This window comes from Alligator sinensis, unplaced genomic scaffold (genome assembly GCF_000455745.1).
Source record: "Alligator sinensis unplaced genomic scaffold, ASM45574v1 scaffold989_1, whole genome shotgun sequence".
Lineage (NCBI taxonomy): Eukaryota > Metazoa > Chordata > Crocodylia > Alligatoridae > Alligator > Alligator sinensis.
The window spans coordinates 1,135,184-1,152,818 of record NW_005842266.1 but is presented as its reverse complement, the minus strand read 5'-3'; the positions used below and the strand labels follow the sequence as shown (position 1 = coordinate 1,152,818).

At 45.5% G+C, this 17,635-nt stretch overlaps 1 long non-coding RNA gene across 1 annotated transcript in view; it reads left to right on the top strand.

The window, feature by feature from the left end:
* The first annotated feature begins 5,746 nt into the window (after positions 1–5,746).
* Positions 5,747–17,635, top strand: part of LOC106722406 — a 32,046-nt gene continuing 20,157 nt past the window's right edge. The window contains exon 1 of the long non-coding RNA XR_001358357.2: positions 5,747–5,954. This is a non-coding gene — a long non-coding RNA (uncharacterized LOC106722406). The remainder of the gene's footprint in view (positions 5,955–17,635) is intronic.

Sequence of the window (17,635 nt, the reverse complement as noted above, 5' to 3'; positions counted from 1 at the left end):
TATGGTCCTTGGTTTCTGTTTTGTCTTCCATCCATCAGCAGATACGGGATGTGCTGCAGACACAGGACCAGTCTCCTGCCCCAAAAAATCGATTATTACCTGGGAGTTACGTCCTTATGAAAGATTAAAACAAAAAAACACTTCGAGCCAGATCAAAAGGCCCATATAAAATACTTCTAACGACCCCGACGGCCACAAAGCTCAAAAAAATCAAGACTTGGATACACTCCAGTCGCCTAAAGCTGGTGGCTGGACCGGAACAAAAAACTTAGAGAATAGAGCCGCTTTTGATTATCTCTTGTTACGACACAATCTCGGATGTGAAACTTTAAAAGGAATGTGCTGTTTCAACCTCACTGATAATTCTGTACTAATTGAAGACAAAATTGGTGCCTTACAACGATTGGCACAGACGTTGAAAGAATCATCTGGCTTAGACTTGTCCTGGTTAACTTCCTGGCTTCCCAATTTTGGATGGTTGAAACAGTTATTTAGTATGGTTGTTTTATTTTGTGTTATAGGGATTATCGCCTGTTGCTGTATACAATGTTCACCTGTCTTCTTATCTGTCTTCAGACCTAAGGTGAATCAAATGATTTTACAAACGAAGAAAGCTGAGAATACTAGGTTTGTGTTGAAACAAATTGAGTGGAGCAATTATAATAAAAATAATTAAAAATGCTCCAGAGAGGGGAATGTCAGGTTTGACCTAGAAACCACTATACAAAGCCCAAGCAAAAGTCTCTGTTATGTAACTAATGCCCATCTGCAATGATAAGGAGGAGACAGTCTTAAATAAAGGAGGCTTGAAAACAAAAGCAGAATCAGAGGACTAGGACAAAGAGCTAATTTAAATACTAAAAATCATGCCCCTAGGTGGGGAGAAAGTATGCTAATGAAACATACATATATATAAATAAGATACATAGCTAAAACACAGATATAGAGACATGCTCAGTAAAGAACTCCTTGCGTCACTCCCTTATAAACAATTAGCAAACAAGAATGCTTATGAAGGTCCAATACTCCTGTATAAAAGATGCTTAAAATTAAAAATCTGTGTGCTTGTTACATAAAATTATTCCGCTTACACCTTTTATTGCTAGCAATAAATCTTCTTTATACTTTCACCCCTGATATCTTTATTGGCCTTTGCATACCGGGCACGATCCCAGACTTGAGCTGGGGCCCAACACCAGCACCACTGCCATCATCCCACCTGAATGCAGCATAGCCCAGCTCCCTGCTGTGAAGAGCACAACTGCCTTCCCCTTCTTTCACCCCTTCCCCCCCACTCACAGATTGGGAGGATTAGCCTTGGCCCAAGCTGTCTGCTCCAGTGCAGTGGAGCAGGGAGTTGTGTACTAGCACCCCCCAGTTTCTGGCCTGGGCCAGTGCAGGCATGTGGCTGCAGTTCCAGAATCAAAAGGAAAGTGTGTTCACTTGTTTATCTGTTCAATCTACGTGGCTTCGACTAACCTGTGAAGACCGAATTGATTCAGCCTCGGGCTTTTTGACTGTCTGTACTTAGCCTGGAAAGCTGGGAAAATCAAGGAGAGATGGTTTAGGCAGTTCAGAGATATGATGGTGATGAAAATTAATTAAAGAAACTCTGAGCTGGAAGAATTTATGAATTATGAGAGCATGAAGACTGTGCCATAATTTTCTAATGGAGGTTGGTGAAACCCCATTGCTTGAATTATTTTCTGTCAAGCACTAGTGTCCAGCCATCCATATACACAAATCACATGGGCTTAATATTGTTACCATTGGTACTTCTATTTTTACTTTTCTTTTCCTAGTAAATATAAGTATTTTGAAATTCTTTTTTACTTCAGATTAGGGGTCACTGGTGTGAAATGTCTGAGAAGTACTGGCCTAGATTAATGCAAATTCTCCTAAGGTTTGTGAACCTTTGAAGAAAAACCTGGGCTGCATTTTCATAGAACCTGGAATAGCTGCAGGTTTGCCTGAAAGAAAGTCTTCTACTTAGAGTGTATTTTGCTCTGAGTTTTTATTAATTTGAACCTGAATCTCAGGGAATGTGAAGCAGACACAGATCAAAGCCAGAAAAGAGTTTTGGATAAAAACTGCTGAGGTCTGCATTGCTCTAGTTTTCCTTCTCATCTCTAATTTCTGTGATCCACCACCTGATTTCATTTAGTGTGGCCTCTGAGCAGTGCTTTAAGGGCATTTGAATTTAGAAAAGCTGATGGCGGAGAGAAAAGTTCTTATTTCCTCTCTGAATACCACAGCTGTGTTACCCCTATGTTTGGATTTGCTGGCATTGCTCCAGCTCAGGTTTCATGTTCTGCCATGCAATATGGTGTACTGTGATATATATGAGAAAAAAAGTCTGAGGGCTTTTGCTGGCATTTGAAATTCAAGTGATGGAAATTAGCTTTTCTCCCCCATAACAGGCATCTTTCAGTATCACGGGCTGAAGTTATCAATGAAATAGGTAGTGTCCCAGCATGAATCAGCCAGTGCACTTCAAAACAATTTAATTTGAAAAAAGTTGTTCTCTTTCAGTTCAAGGACAGGCTTTTTTCTACATTCTCTTAAAGGAACTGAACAACCAGTCACCCCATTTTTTTCCTATCTCCTTGATAATCCCTGACCCAAATCACAGAGCTCATGCACAACTTTTCTACAGATTAACTAGAAGAAAATGTCAGGTTGGGTAAGATTACAATGAATGTTCTTGGGAGATATGGAGGAAGTAAGAGACACTGCTCAGAACTTTCGAGAATTTCTTAGCAAGGAAATATTAAGATTAAATTTGTTGGAAGAGCTGGCCCCTACGCCGGGGGTGTTGTGAGGTCTTTGACACAGGTTCTTTACTTACCAGAACAAACCTCCCATCTTAGCAGACAGACTGAGGAAAGGTGGGGATGTACAGGTTACAAAGAGATGTTTTTCCCTTCAAATTAAAACATAATTCCAGTTTCACTCATGGTTGACTGCAGTGGCCTCAACTCCATTGTAACTTTGTGTCCAGCACTGAAATGCTGGGTTGAGCAGCAAGGAATGGACACAGCAGTATAGCAAGCAGCAGTGAGCACAGTAGTTAAGACTGAAACTCATTTCCAGAATAAGGATCACGCACACTCTTCCAAAAAAATTAGAGGGTGTATATGGGAAATATCCAGGAGAGATTCACTGGCACTCTCCCCCTTGGATTCTTGTTCCATTCAAAGTTTAAAACCAACTGCCTGGCATTGGCAGCAGCATTTATAGTCAGGCAGTGCTGAGGCAGTCACTTGACTTCATAGCTCACTATAATCTACCTAATCGCTTTAAACTGCTCATTCCGTAGGTGTTAACAATCCTCTCTTCATTTTAATGGTCTTGATGTTCACCAATTGAGCTATCCTTTGTTCTACAATTCTGCTGTTTTTTTGCTTCTCCTGGTAGTGAAGCTCCCATTTCACAGCACTTCAGGTTGTTTTAAATTCATTCCAATGAAGTTATACTTGCTTTCTTCTTCAATCTTAAACTGAATAATACAGCCCTAGGCCTGCAATGTATTAGTAAAACTTCTTGTTTATTTTTAACTGGAGAAACATTTGTGTTTTATGTGTGATGATGCACCTCAGCATATGCACCCCCTTTTCAAAATTCTAGATCCACCCATGGAAATAGCTAAGCCTTTGTCAATGCTACAAGTCTGGCTGACATAGATATATTAGCTTGGAGCAGTGGGAAAAAATCACACAGCTGACAGCCACACTGGCAAGCCCCTGGTGCAGATGCAGCTGTGTTGATAGAAGAGGGCTTTTGTTCAAGGGGGAAGTCCAGAAAACCATGCACTGCATTGCCACAGGGAGTCTGCCAGTCAAGCTGGTAAAGTCTCCATAGTACAAGCCCTTAGACCAGGGATGTCAAAGTCAATGCTTTGTGTCGGATGTGGACTGTGGGGCTGGATCTGGCCTGGGCTATGCAGTGGCAGCTGCAGTGGCTACTCTGGCCTGGGGCATGCCTGTGTAAAACTTTGCTGAGCTAAGCAGTACTTACTCAGAGCCCATGGAGATAGGTGACATGAAGATAGGCAAAACTAAGGTTTCAAAGTCTGTTTGCAGTTATTGCATCTCACTTAGAACAAGGGGGGCAAATCCTAGCTTTTTGTTAGCCAGCCTGTTTATCCTGTGTCCAGTCCTCAACCATGAGACAAGACAGTACTGAGCAATGAGTGAGTATTGGATGGCAGCATGCAACTCCTTTACTTCTGAGCCCCCACATTTATTCAAACAGGGCGTGGCCCCAGGAGCGTGCACGTGCAATTTGCAGCACCCCAAAACCATTTGAAGCACTGCAAACAGCACACAGCACATGTTCATCCCTGTGTCATGCTGCTAATTTGCAGTATGGCAGTTTTCTTTGGCACTGGGAGATCCCAGTGTCCAAAAAAAGGTTGCTAAAAAAAAACGGTGTGGAACACATCACAGCAGCATGTGCAGCCAGAAACCAGAGCCCAGTTGGCCAGAGTCACACTCTGGCTGCTGGTCAGACTCTGAGTGGTTGGCTTGGTGCTGCTGCTGCCCCGGAAGGCCTCCAGGACTCCAGGTAAGACTGCTGGGGTGAGCACCAGCCGTCCCCTAACCCACCCGGGACCCTTTACCATGCGCCAGAGTGTGCGTGCAGGGCCGTGCCCAGGGACAAATAGCAGTGGCACAAATATGTGCCACTGCTATTTGTCCTACAGGAAGCACGCGACCCTTCACATGTGCGCTCATTGGGACGTGCCTACAGAGAGCAATATTTAATCAAACTGGGGTTATGAGCACTGACTTCAAACTTTCATGTCAAATCACATGTGTAGTTACTGTGTTACAAAAATGCCCTGGACTGCTAGAGACTGTATCAACCCAGTACTGTTAGGAGATATTATTTCATAATCTATCCATTACTACTTCTATAGCCAATGGGTCAAAATAATCCTTGGGATGATTCCATTGAAATTAAGGAGTTACTGCACTGATATATTTGGCCAATAGCCTTTAAACTCAGTTTTAAACAACACAGTGTAAATTCATACTTTGCTACTCCTTGTAGCTTCTTATACTAATGAGGACTAAGAAAAGGTAGAAATCCGTATGTCAGCAGTACACTGCACTTTTGTAGCTGGGTTGGCTGCTTGTTCTAACCCATGCAGCTGTTGTGAATTGTGAAAACCCCATTACACTTAACCCAGGTTTCCTTACATTTGTGAACAGTAACATTTGGACATGCAGGCATTTTACTCCCATAGTAGCTATAGCTATTGCACCATGAATTCCCCCTTAGAAATAACCTTTTTGCTTTAAATAGGCCCCCATTACAGAATGGAAAAAAAATCACACAGTGAGGCCTGTGATAAGGAAACACTCTTCATGCTTTGCTATAAGCAAAGTAACGCTTGGTTTGAGCTACTGTTATGCATATATGTTAAAGCATATGTGTATTTACTGATATTTCCAAACTGGCATTCAGATTGCCTAAAATTTTGGGTTTTTTTTTCAGAAGGCACATCAAGGAAGTGGGCAGAGGGAAGTGTCTACAAAGGTTTGCAGCTATCAGAGCATTATCATTTAAAATTCTCTGTAATACGTGCACACAGCTAATCAGTTAACAATGATTGAGATTATTTCAGTCTCAGCAGTTGTAAATCAGTGGGTTTTTAGAGTAAGTATGTGGTACAACACACCTGGTTTGAGTATATTTAAAAAACTCATTCACCTCTCTTGTTAGACAATGTGGGTTTTTTTAATGCATCATTTGGAGTTAACAGCAGATTAAGCACAGATGTAGGAAAAAGTCCATCCTCCAGTCCTACCAAATTGAAATCAGTTAGCCATTTTTTTGGGACCAATGCAGCAGCATAGTCCTATTTGCCACAGTTCACCACTCATGCAGAAGCTCTCATTTGTCTTCTGGCTGTCCCCAGGAGCCCTGCAAGAGGGAAGACTCTAAAGGTGAGTCCACACCATGGGACAACCACAAGTGCCTACCTGCTTCTGCTTACATGTACTTAGTGCAGAAATGTGGCAGTGAAGCCATGCCAGAGGCACCTTCTACAGCCACTTTGAGACCTCCCACTCCAACGTGGTTGAGGGTAGCTGCTGTGGATACCTCCACAGTGACTTCACTGCCCCATTTCTAGATTCTGTCCATGAGGGCAGGAGGGGGGTGAGTAGGGTATAGTGGCAATGTGGTGTAGACATGCCCTGAGGTGGGCAATGGTGTTGGTAACTTTGGTGCCCACTGTCACCTTGGACTCTTGAGAATGTGAAGACACAGGGGCCCCTGGCTGTGGAGGAGGGAGGCTCATTGCTTGGCCTTGGAACCAAAGACCGGCTTTGTGAGATCTCCTGGAGACTCCTTTAAGGTACCCTAATCTTCAGAAAGTACCAAGTACTGGCTCTAGGAAAATTGGGCTCCTTAAAATTGTCTTATGTTAGCACCCAGTATCACTAGCCTCTTTAGACAATTTAGACCAGGATTTTGACTTTTGCTGATGATGCATGAACAAGAGGACACCCAGAGTGACCTATCTTCAGTTTGCAAGTCTTGCAAGGGGGGAACAAAGGAGTTTGCTGCTTGCTAATTCCAGCAGATGTGACCTGGAGATACCACAAACATGGACCTACCTAGAGTCACTTTTCAGAAAAGATATACCTCCAAGACAGAACCAGGAGCCAAGAGATTTGGGTTCTGTCCTTCTTACAGACACAGACTGACTGAGTGACCTTGGGCAAGCTTCTTAACCTCTTTGTGCTCGGCTTTCCCATCTGAATATGGGGATGATGAATGGGGACCTGCTACATTTTGCAGGGTAGGCTTTTCAGATGTAATTAACTGATGTTTCTGTAGCAGTTTGAAAGGCACTATAGAAGTGCAAGATATTATTATTAAAGTGTTATTTCTTTTCTGCCCTGGCACTCTGGGCAGAATGCTGCTCTGAGTAAAACAAGAGTGATTTATGTTGCTGTAGTTCATTCACCTTGAGAAAGGATTACATGTTGGGAGTGTTGACTGGTTGTCTTTTCTGTGCTATTGGTGTAATATATTACAGATTTTTAATCAAGCTGTGGGGCACTGGAGGCCATGTTTTAAACTTATGAGATATAGTATCAAGAGCCTTTCCCGATATTGTTTAATTGAAATTCTATCATGGTTTTTTTTCTAAATTTGTTTAATATATTTTAATCTCTGTCTCTCAAAAGAAGCCAACAGAGCAAACAGACTGACCAAGCTGTCATGTTACTGCTCTAGAACCTGAGGAAATGGTTGTCCAGTGCTACCTCAAGGGCAGAAAAACTGATTGTATGAGAGGTATTGACTTTCTGCCCATCTCCAAAGGAAGATCAGTGGAGTGGCATGAGAGTAACTTTAGTTCTGGAACAACTGGCTCATAGCACATATGATCTGTCATGCCCCAGTGATCTGAGGTCATTTAGGGCCAAATTCAGAGTGGATGGGTGTGGGATGGGAGATACAAAAAGCTCTTTCACACTCCCTCCGACTCTGATGGCACCATCTTGAGTGGCCCACACCTTGCGCGTTGGAACCTGTGTGCTCGGGCTGGTGATTTTAGTGTAGGGTGTGAGTAGAGCTTCGTGACAGACAGGTCCCAGGGGCTGGGGAAGGGTAGAGTCAGTCCTCTTCTGCGTCCAGGCCCATCCCTGGAACCCTGTTGCATTTCCAACAGCTTTTCTGAGTGTTTTCTCCTTCCTTGTCTCTGAAATGACTTTTGGAGGCTTCCTGACCTTGTTTTCCTGGTGTGGGGCTAGAGGGTCTGTGTGGGGTGGCTCTGGGGTATATGTGTCTGCATGGGAATGCTGGGGTGTGCTCTCTGGGTTTCAGGGGAAACTCTGGGAAGGCCAACAACATGGGGCCATGACTGGAACCCCTCTTCTACTCCATTTGGATCTTCCTAATAGAGTTGAAGGGGGGGTCCCAATCATTGGCCCCATATTATTTGGGAGTGGGTCCTATCTTTCACTTCTGAGGCTAGGTGTTGGTGGCTAGTTCTCATGGCATCTGCACTGATGCCTGAGCCCCTAGAGCAAAAACTGCTTTTACTAGTAGGACTTTGCAGCACACAGATCAGAACTGTTTCCAGGATCCAGGCCCCTTACAACCAGCATTGCTCACTGTCTACTTGGGATACACTTCTTTTAGCCTGGGCAGCAGCAGGGTACCATGTAGGTGAGGCAATGACCTCTGAAAATGCAGCCGCACCACCCTTTCTTTAGCTTGAAAGACTGCCTCTCTCCATGGCCCTGTTTAGCTACAAATACAATCCAGCCAAGCCTGCCGAGGCTGGAGGAAAAAGGTAGCAGGGGCTCTGGCCCGCAAGTGGCTGAGGATGCCCAATATGTGGTGTAACTGAACTGGTGCTTTAGTGCTTATATTTTACTCAACATTTATTACTTGCCATAAAGGACAGAGCAGTAAATCCATGGAAAATTTAATTAAATAAAACATTTGCTTTATTTATGACGTGCTTTATTTTTAAAGAACTTTACTTTTTTATTTCCTCCCTCTCCAAGTTGGAGATGATCAGGAGCTTTGTCAAGAAAGGACACTCCGCTAACATCAGGTATGCTCTGAACACCACACAATTTAGAAAGACCTGTCAGATCACAGAGCCTATTCCCTTCAAGGCCATGACTGAGTAATCTTGCCAATTATCATATAAGACTGCTGACCTGGGTGGCCTTCCCATTTATATCCATTAAAAAGACCCTGCTTTGCAGGGTCTTGCCATAATACACAAAAGCACTGGCCTTATAAGAATGACTTCATGCCTTTGTAGCTGGGTGAAATGCCTGTGCAGAACACAAAGCCCACACAAGCACCAGAGAGAGCAGTTTAAATGACTAGATGGACTTCTTGTCCCCTGGGGAACTACCTGATTTTTTATGCTGATTGCTTGGTGCATTGGTGCAGGGGAGGGAGGACAAAAATATCAAGAGGCATGTGAGTGTAGTGGGAAGAGAATGCTTTAGACTGACTGCATCCCATCAGTTGTGGGCACAAAAGAAACCTTGCAGGTCCACACCAAAGTTTTCTCTAGCCTTCCAAGGTTTTGTTCAGAGTAATCAAGTTCTGAGATTTGTGGCATTCAGCTTGTTTGGGAGCTCTGGTTGCAATCAGGAAAGAGGGTATTTCATCCTCTCCTCAGGTGATTTTTCTAACCTTTTTTTTTTTTTGGAAAAGAAAAGAAAACCCAGTCATTTCAGGTGGGTTGTGGTTGGTTGTGATGGTAAATATTGAGCCTGTGTTTGGAAAAGCAGATTGCTGTACACAGCAATGACAACTGGCACAGTGTGCTTGGCTCTGTTGGAGGAAGGCCTGTTTTGTTTGCTTGAGGGTCTAAGAGGATTTATTACCTTGAGCACTGGCTAAGAGAAAAATGCTAGTGGAAATCAACAGAAAATCCTGGAATGAAGACAACCCCCTTCGTTTCTGTGAAATATTGCCTGGGATGTATCTTTCAATGTAATCTCCTTTTGCTAGTATATTGGGGATACTTTTCTCTGCATTCCTTAGCAATTGGTTGGATGCACAACATACAGTCCCTGGGCTGGATGTGACCTAGCAGAGCAATCTCTGCCTTTATTCTTTATGAAATTACAAAGGCTTTGAAAAGCAGAACAGTGTGTCCTGGGTCCTCGTTCATGGCAACGTGTTTACCTGTGCATGTCCCTGCACGTGTGATCCTGTTTCATGCTTGCAAATATGATGAGTGCTTACATCTGATCATGGCTGACCCCAGAGGGGGTGCCCCCCAACTGGGGAAATGTAATTTGCAAGTGGCACTCGCTACATGTGACTTGTGCACTGTTGCTTCAGTTGCAGAGGTGTCAAACATTTGTCCTGTGGAACTGTTCCTTGTGGCTCACCCATAGTCTGCTGGGTACCAGAAGCTGAGAGGGGTGGGCTGTGTGGCTGGCCACAGAATTTAGCATCCCTGGACTCTGAGGGACATGGCCATTGTTGGCAGGGGGAAGTGAGGCTGTGCAGATACAACCCTTCCTCGCTCCGTGCTTACTGGACTTGCCCACCTCTGAACATGTCACAGCTGGCCTCATGGATCTAGCCTGAGAGGAGCCACTGCCATGTGGATCTGGTCCAGGGCCCACATTGAGTTTGACAACTCTACCTTAGCATAAGCACCAGCATGTCATCCTGTTTGTATCCAGAAGTTAGCGGTGGCATTTTGCTCTTGGTTCATGCATCCTTTCTGGGAACATAGTTCCTTTAATTGTATGACTTTAGGAGAAAAGTCTGCGTTTTCATTCTGTATTTGTATGAAGCAGGGGTAGACAACCCCTGGCATGGGTGCCAGAGTGTGGCACGCAAAGGCATTTTGCTTGGCATGTGTGCCTCGGGGCAGATGGTGGAGAAGGGGCCAGGGCTGCTCTGCCACAACAAGGATTGGGCCCCTCATGGTTCCCCTGCCATCTGCCCCTAGCACACCAACATCTTCCAAGTTGAGTTGGTGGGTGTTCTGGGAACACTGCCCAAAAACATTGCTGGCCCCTGGTACAGAAAACTGCACTGAGGCAGGAGGGTGTTCCTAGTTTCTGGGTAGAAGACATAGATAGGATCACAACATAAATAATAATTATTTAATGTCATACATCATAGACTCCACTGCTTCCTCTGATTTTCTCCTCCAACCAAATCCTGTGATAAAGCTGGAGCCCCTCTCTGCAGATTTGTTTTCTCCCTTTTCAGTTCAGCCATAACCCTAATGAATTGTCTCTGCCTTTCCAGTTTCATGGAACCCCAGACCCATGATCCCTACAGCCTTTTCATCACCTCTGACTCGCTCCTCAAACTTGACCACTTCTCTTCTCCCCCTGTCTGCCTGTCCTGCCCATTGCCTTGCTCCTCAGTCATTCAGAGAGACTTTTTTGTGGTATCTTTTATTGGACCCACTGTACAGTTGGGAGAACTGTTGGACAATTCTGAATGTCTGGACCTTTGAGTTCAAATATTCATTCAAAGTGTTGAATTACTTGCACTGTTTGCATTTACATTTCCATATATTTGCATGAAAAAGGACTCCTAAACATGCCCCCTTCTAGATCTGAGGCCTACACTGCCAGTCATGGTGGTCCAGCCACTCCACTCCCAGCAGCCGAGGTGGTAGGGGCAAGTCAAGAAAAGAGTAGGAGGGCTTGTCAGAAGTGGGATGGGGAAGAAGCAGGTTTCCTTGCTGATCACTGGCCAGATAATGATTGCAGGCCAGATCTGATGTTGAAAGGGGACTTGTAAAGAAAATCACACTGGGTTTTTGCAGTGTTTTGCTGATGCATGAAGAGGTCTGAAAACATTTTGTGTGGCACTGGGAGGAGCAGAAAGGGTTTGGTTTTTTTCATCTTGTGTTTCAGATTCTCTCCACTTAGACTCTGGGAACTGGAGATGCTATGAAATAAGGGATATGCATTCATTGTAATCTTAGCAATGACTGTTGCATAACATAGAAATACCTGAGCTAGCTTTAAACTCACTTAGGTACCAGTTGCAGTCTAGCTGTAATAATATAGAGCTCAGAGGGAAAGGTAAATTAACCTGTGTCTATCCTGCTATGACTAGACTGCTGTCACTACATTGCACTGCAGTCATGGTGCCTGTAGCATAGACATGCCCAGTGACATCACCAAATGCAGCAGACTGGAAGCTGAGCAGCTGTAGGTTTGGGAGCCTTAGTCTGACTTTTAAAGTTCTTTGCCTCTTGTCAGGCATATCTAACTTCAATACCTAATGCCTGCATCAGAGAAAGGATGTCTCTGTTAAAGTTTCAACTCCTCCATCCTTCCAATTATTGCATAAGAACTCACAAGACAGGTGTCTTCCCTCCACTAGGGCCTTCAGCAAAACCAGGGAAGACTCAACATTTCTGTTTCCGGCAAGGGAAAAAACCCAGGTCTGTTTTGTGTCTCCTAATGCATCGCAAAAAGCAGAAATAAAGGGCAGAAACCCAATTCTTGAACACAACCTTTGCAGCTGACCTTTAAAAAGCTCTGCCTTATCTAGACTGAGCATAACAAAAATGTCTGGATCAATATTTTGAAAGCACAAAATAAGTATGTTCATCTTTATTTGACTCCGAAAAAAAAAAGAAAAAGGCAGCCAAGTGTTATGCGTAAAACTTTCCAAAAGAACAAATTACTTTTAGACAAGAGACCAGCCAGCATGAGACGCTTCTGCCCAAAAGGAATTTTTTGGGGGAAAGTTATTAACAGCTGAAATGAGTGGGTTAGGGCCATGTGCCCTTCTCACTCTTGACTACTGCAGTGCTGTAATAGATGTTATTACAGCTTGAGGCAATGTGATGCCATGATTGCTTGGAAGAACTGACACCTCCCTGGTGGAAGTATAAAGTTACAGATCCCTTCAGGTGCCTGCAAAGCCTCCAACAACTGCAGACACACACCCACATAGTGTAAAACCGCAGAGAGGAGGCGAGTATATGTCACACTTGGCATTTAGTGGGGAGTGCAAATCAGTGGGGCTTGTTCACCGAGCGCAAGGACTCATTTGCCCCTTTCTCCTGGCACTAAAGCATTTGCGTCTCCTCTGGTTCTAAGTAAATAACTTTATGCCTCTGCTTTTTCTCCACCTGATGACACAGTGTCAGAAATCTATTCTTACTGCTGAGGGTAACCTGCTGATGCTTTTATGCAACCCAGCCCCCAAACCCTAAGGCTGGGTACAGACATTCAGGCTAAGTACAGACGGTCAAAAAGCCTGAAGGGGAATTAATCCAGTCTTCACAGGTTTCTCTGAGCTGTGTAGATTGGACTGTTAATGAACAGAACTCATGTTCATGCTTTCCTTGGCAGAGACACAGATGCCTGCACTGGCAGGGGGTGTTCCTGTATGCCTCTCAGCATGCAGGACATTACTGAGAGCACCCGAGTGCAGCCAAACAGGGGCCATCCCTCACTGGCTACCCAGCACCTCCCAGCCCCCTCTGTCCTCCCCCTGCAGGGGGGGAATGGAGCCCCCCTGCCCCATTTCTGGCTCTGCCGAGCTGGGGTCTGCACAGCTGTGGGGAGTCTCATGCCATAGGGGAATTTTCCCCGTACCAGTCTTGGCCCCCCCAAGCTGGGAAGACCCCATCCCAGCGTGAGTCAAGGCCAGGGTGGGGAGCTTTGTTTTCCCCTGTCCCCTGAGGGTCAGAGGCAGAGACTTGCAGGGGCAGGGCTGGGTGGGGGGGAACCCCCCCTGCAGTACCGGGCAAACCCCAGCTCTGGAGGATCAGGGGGCTCCGTTCCCCGTGTCCCTCTGGTGCCCCTCCAGGCTGACAGGTACAGGCAGGATGCAGGGCTGGGGAGCAGAGATTTTGCTGCCTCAGCTCTGTGACAGCCTGGGGGCAGGGCTAGCCCGACTTGGCCAAAGCAGAGGAGCACTGGCAGAGACTAGTTTGCCTGCTCTGCGAGGGGGGAGTTAGTGGGCAGGCTGCACAGCATCTTGGGATGCCAGGGGAGGAGGCAGGAGGGGATCTGGAACAGAAGTTTGGTAGACCAGTCTAACCTAAACTGAGTAAATCTGATACTACATCTATCCATGTCTACCTTAAACTGGGTTCAGCCATTTTGAAACTGGTCTATGTGCACTGAACTTCTGTTCTCTTACAGGTTTAGACTGATTTCCAATCACTTATACCAATTAATATATAATTTCTGTCCCTAGCCTCAAAGAGCCCAAGGGAGAATTGATCGAAGTTATGCGGTTTTCTCTAAGCAGTGTGGTTTAGATGGGTAGCAAACAACACATATTCACCCTTTGATGTGGAGGGGAGAGGGGGTGGTGCAAATCTTAGACTGGGTTCTGCCATTTTTAAACCAGCGTGTGTGTGCCAAACTTCTGCTTTGTTATGGATATAGACCAGTTTCTGATCACTTATACCGGTAAAAGTGTAAATGTCTGTACCTGGCCTAAGTCTGGTACTGCCCTCACCTAGGAATTTGCATTTCATGACTTACTCTTCTACTCTAAAACACTCCTGCTTCAGTCCCCAGTGTGTGGAGAGAAGCAGTATCTAGCGTGATTGAGCTCCAGAAATAATCTGAAAATATCCAGGAAAAAAATAGCCACAAGGAGAAAGGTGGGATTGTAAAGAGCCATCTAGTGCTGTCTTTATTCATATTGAATTATACTGTGTCCACTGCAGTCTGTGGGGTGGCTTGGAAACTAAGGTGCCACTTGGCATGAACAATGGTGCTACCAAAAAAGAACTCAGTGGTGGCTTCCCAACTACCAGATCTGAGGAGTAAGGCCATCCCTTTCCCAATATACTGGGGTCCTAGCTCAACAGTACAACTTCTGTTCTCTTTTCTTTGACAGCCCTTGCAAATCATCTGCCTTGTTAGGGTGATAGAAGAGAAATCTTTGACTTACTGCAGGTGGTGGTGGTAGGGAGGGCGCTTATCCTTTCCCCAAGCTGGGAATGAAGGCTGCCTATACACACTGGCGATGCATGTGGGTGCATGTGCCCTCCCTGAGCATGGTGGTGCACCCCCTGCAAAAAGGTGCCACCGATACTGCTGGCGGCGCCTGCAGGTGGTCGCCACTTGCCACCCTCCTCGCTGCGGACATCACCAGCAGTGTCTGCAGGTGGTCGCTGACCCCTGGTCGACACTCACCACCCCACTTCATCCCCCCACCGCTGACAGCGCTGTGGCTGCCTCCAGGAGCTCCCCACTTACCGCCGCCATGTTCCCACTGCCAACAGTGCTGCCGTTGCCTGCAGGAGCTCGCCATGGCCCCCAAGCCTCTGGGGGCACACGGCGTTCATTCCTATGCACGTGCTTGGGGGTGGGGGCAGGGGGTGTTTTAATTGCAGTGGTTCCCAGATAGTCACTCTAAAATGGTTCATTATCATGTGTATTAAGCTCCCGCATGTTTCAAAATGTCTGCAGGATGCTTTATCTAAAGCTCATTCTGCAAGGTTTAGATAAAGAGCCTCCATAGCCATTTTGAAACGCATGGGGGCTTACTACACTTGATAGCGAGGTGATGCTAGAGCATTTGAATTAGAACGCAGAGCAGACTTGATTGAGTCTGCTCCTACATGTTTTAATTAGAACATGAATGAATATGTCTATAGGCACCCTAAGTAATGAATAGGCTTGGTGAGCTTCACCCATTTGTCTTTATGGGTATGACATATGCTTGTCTACAGGCTCTTTGTATCTTTTGGGTCTGGCCAGATATCCCAGTACATGCAGTGTATTATGCCACTAGCAGCAAGCCATCAGGGTACATGAGACTATATGAGAAACCACACAAAAAGGATGCTACACAGGAGCCCCACTGTGGCCTGGACATAGACAGAAAAGCTTTGCCAGGAAGGCTTCTTCCTCACTTTTTCCCCTGGCACAGGTTCCCCTTCAGAACTAGAGAAAACACCATCTCTGGTCTGCTAATCACTGACCTGAGTTGTGGGGCTTTGAAAGGACCTGCACACATGGTGTGTGCCAACCTCCTGTGCTGGGTACGAGGGGCCTGGATGGCAAGGATACAGCAGGAACAGAGGAAGTTATTGATATTCCCTCCTCCTCTTGATTTCTGGCTGCCTGGTACCATTGTGTGCTCTTGCCTCTGCATAAAGGTGTAAAACCTACCTTGACAATAAATCATTCATTCTTATTTTTTTTCCTTGTAACAGAACAGAGAGCTGTGAATATTCATGAAACCGGCTTCTCCTTGTTTAATAAATAATGTCACACAATAAGGCCAACTATATACATCTTGTTCTTTTCATCCGGTGTACTCCCAGCATGGGCTTTGTGTAATGAGGCACACTGAGAAGTTAACACTTGTATAGCAGCTAAAGATGGGCCAGAGCAGGATCATCTATCTGAACTGCAAGAGGGACCACAACCAAACCACTCCTGCTTGGGGTGTTTGCAAACTATGCTAATGCTGGCTCCTGTCTGCTGCATATTCTGGGTTTGATTTGTACCCAGTAAGTCACACTTCCAATGGAGCAGCTTTGGTCTCTGCATCCCAAGGGGATTTCTGGAGGCATGTGCTGCTATTTTCTGGGGGGGAGTGGGGAGGAGACATGGGGATGCTTTATTTTTCAGCCATAGCCATTTAGTAACCTCATTAGTCAGCGTTGCTCTGGGGCTGCAGGGCAGCAGTTGGTACATTATCTTTCCAACTTGGCCACACTCAGTTCCTAGCTGGCCACTTCCATTTTTTGGAGCACTACTGTCCTGTTATTGGTCTTGGGTAAAGAGAGAGAATCAAATGTTCTCCACCAGCTCCATTTCCCCCTCTCCTGTAAGCACATTTCCCCCCTTACTGGCATTAGGATAACTGTAAGTACTGACTGGGGTGTAGGTAGTCAGTACAAGTTGGTTGTGCAATGTCAGTGTTATAACAACACAGAAATAATAACTGTGTGTGTGCAGGTGTTAAAGATTTTAAGAGACCCTCATGATTGTTGAAATCATTTAACCAGTCATCTTGTGTCTTCATGGTCTATGTGAGGCATGTATCACTGGACAAGCATGCTTCAACAAAGGTTGTTTCCATGTTATTTAGCCAGTGCAAAAAGCAATACTAGTAGATGTATAAAGTCAAAGAGGGTAACACCTGACTGATGAAGATTGTTACGAGCATGGCCTGCAAGGCAGAGGAAGGTTTTATTGCAAGGGGAAAGAGTGTTCAAGTCATTATTTCCTAGTCAATGCACAGATTTAAAGGTCTGAGGTCTTGTATGTTGCATTCTAAAAGTACCCTCAGAGCAGAGGTGTGTATACCTATTAGAGCAAGCAAATTGTTCCCTCCGGTCTTATCTACAATGACAAAGCTCAAATGGTTAAAAAAATAATATATATATATCTCGCATCTGCTGTAGAAAGTGTTAGCTATTGTAATAGAAAGCTGGCAGTACCCTTGCATGGTCCACAGGGACTGTACCAGTAGAATGAAGATTGTTTCCTGATGAATGGTTTGTGATCCATTACTAATCCTGCAGAGGAACACTCCTATGTACAGCGCAAGGTTGCCAAGTCCACTTATAATGCATGGAATTGGGCTTGTTTTTTAAAAAAGTTGCTTTAATTTTTTGAGAGTCATGGGTTGCAGTCTTTTGGGCTTGTTTTTATTTGGAGGTTGCTTATTTTGGGCTTTTTTGTAATAGGTAAATTGAACAAAAAAATTTATAGCTCTGGGGTGGGCAAAATGATGGATCTGGCCAGCAGCCAAGCTCCATTTCCCAGCAGCCCCACCTGAGTAGCTGGGGCCGGTTTCCATGGAGACCTCCCCCTCCCCAGCAGCTGTGCTGTGATAGTGCAGGGCTGGGGTTTCCATGGAAACCGGCCCCAGCAGCGCTGGCAGGGCATGTGGCAGGATGCAGAGCTGCTCTATGGCTGAGTTTGGATCTTGCAGCAGTGACAGTGTGGTCTGGAGCTGGGGCAGAGCCATGATCTGCCACCTGCACGCTCTGGGCAGGGGTGCGCAGGTAGTGGGTCGCAGTGTGCCCCAGCTCCAGACTATGCTGTCACTGCTGCAAGGTCCCAGCCTGGCTGTGGAGCAGTTCTGCGCCATGCCGCATGCTCTGGTGGCATGGAGGGGAGGATACATGGGACTTGGAGGGTATATAGCCACCCCAAAATTC